General features: G+C 36.1%; 1 non-coding gene across 1 annotated transcript; it reads right to left on the reverse strand.

The window, feature by feature from the left end:
* Positions 1-1623: 1623 nt before the first annotated feature.
* LOC112713508 (small nucleolar RNA R71) lies at positions 1624-1731 on the reverse strand. The gene has a single exon (XR_003158481.1). It is a non-coding gene; the product is annotated as a small nucleolar RNA R71 (small nucleolar RNA).
* Between the last annotated feature and the right edge of the window lie 383 nt (positions 1732-2114).

A 2114-nucleotide genomic window follows, 5' to 3' on the forward strand; every position in this document is an offset into this window, starting at 1 on the left:
TTCTTGATGATTTCATTGCTTTGATTTTTAAATTCTCTTGACTTGAGTGTTTATGTGTCTGATATGCATTCTCATTTTGTTAGTGTCAGTAGTATACAAACTGCTAAGTTTGGTGTCTTGCATGCATTGTTATTTGATTTTAGTTGCATTTTGATTATTCCTCACTATTAAAAATCCAAAAAAAAATTTTTAATTTGTGTCTTTTCAAGTCAATAATACAGAGAATTGAAGATTGAGAACATACAGTAGAGGAATTATACAGAAAAAGCTGGGCGTTCAAAACGCCCAGTGAAGAAGGACAAACTGGCGTTTAAACGCCAGCCAGGGTTCCTGGTTGGGTGTTTAACGCCCAAAAGGGTAGAGTTTTGGGCGTTAAATGCCAGAATGTGCACCATTCTGGGCGTTTAACGCCAGGATGGCACAAGAGGGAAGATTTTGTTCAAGTTTTCAAAATCTTTTCAAAATCAAATCTTTTTCAAATCATATCTTTTCAATCAAATCTTTTTCAAATTCAATTTCTTTCTATTTTCAAAGATACTTGCTATCAATTAATGATTTGATTCAACATTTCAAGTATGTTGCCTTTTCTGTGGAGAAAGGTTTAATGTCTGAATCATATCTTTTCTTGATAGCCAAGTCATTAATTTTCAAAATCAAATTTTTTTTAAAATGTTTTTCAAATCATATCTTCTCAATCACATCTTTTTAAAACCAATCATATCTTCTTAACCACATCTTTTTCAAAATAACTTTCAATCAAATCTTTTTGATTTCTAATTTCAAATTCTTTTTCAAAAATCACTTGATTTTTTTCCCACTTTTATTTTCGAAAATCAATTAGTGTTTTTCAAAATGTTTTCAAAATCTTTTACTTGATTTTCGAAAATTACTTCCCCTCTTCTCACATCCTTCTATTTATGGACTAACACTATTCCTTAATGCAAAATTCGAACTCCATCTTCTTTGATAAGTTCGAATTTTCTACTTCTGCCTTTTATCTTTCTTTTCCTCTGACACCTCAAGGAATCTCTATACTGTGACATAGAGGATTCCACATTTTCTTGTTCTCTTCTCTTTCTTATGAGCAGGAGCAAGGACAAAAGCATTCTTGTTGAGGCTGATCCTGAACCTGAAAGGACCTTAAAGCGAAAGCTAAGAGAAGCCAAGGCACAACTCTCTGTAGAGGACCTAACAGAAATCTTCAAAGAAGAAGAACCCATGGCAGCCGAAAACAACAACAATGCCAACAATGCAAGGAAGGTGCTGGGTGACTTTACTGCACCTACTCCCGACTTCTATGGGAGAAGCATCTCTATCCCTGCCATTGGAGCAAACAACTTTGAGCTTAAGCCTCAATTAGTTTCTCTAATGCAACAGAATTGCAAGTTCCATGGACTTCCATTGGAAGATCCTCATCAGTTTTTAGCTGAGTTCTTGCAAATCTGTGACACTGTCAAGACTAATGGGGTTGACCCTGAGGTCTACAGACTTATGCTATTCCCTTTTGCTGTAAGAGACAGAGCTAGAATATGGTTGGACTCACAACCTAAAGAAAGCCTGAACTCTTGGGAAAAGCTAGTCAATGCCTTCTTGGCAAAGTTCTTTCCACCTCAAAAATTGAGTAAGCTTAGAATGGAAGTCCAAACCTTCAGACAGAAGGAAGGAGAGTCCCTCTATGAAGCTTGGGAAAGATACAAACAATTAATCAGAAAGTGTCCCACTGATATGCTTTCTGAATGGAGCATCATTGGAATTTTCTATGATGGTCTCTCTGAACTATCCAAGATGTCTTTGGATAGCTCTGCTGGAGGATCTCTTCATCTGAAGAAGACGCCTACAGAAGCTCAAGAGCTGATTGAAATGGTTGCAAATAATCAATTCATGTACACTTCTGAAAGGAATTCTGTGAACAATGGGACCAATCAGAAAAAAGGAGTTCTTGAGATTGACACTCTGAATGCCATACTGGCTCAGAATAAAATATTGACTCAACAAGTCAATATGATTTCTCAAAGTCTGTCTGGAATGCAAAATGCACCAAGCAGTACTAAGGAAGCTTCATCTGAAGAAGAAGCTTATGATCCTGAGAACCCTTCAATAGAAGAGGTGAATTA

Source organism: Arachis hypogaea, chromosome 9, assembly GCF_003086295.3.
Source record: "Arachis hypogaea cultivar Tifrunner chromosome 9, arahy.Tifrunner.gnm2.J5K5, whole genome shotgun sequence".
NCBI lineage: Eukaryota > Viridiplantae > Streptophyta > Magnoliopsida > Fabales > Fabaceae > Arachis > Arachis hypogaea.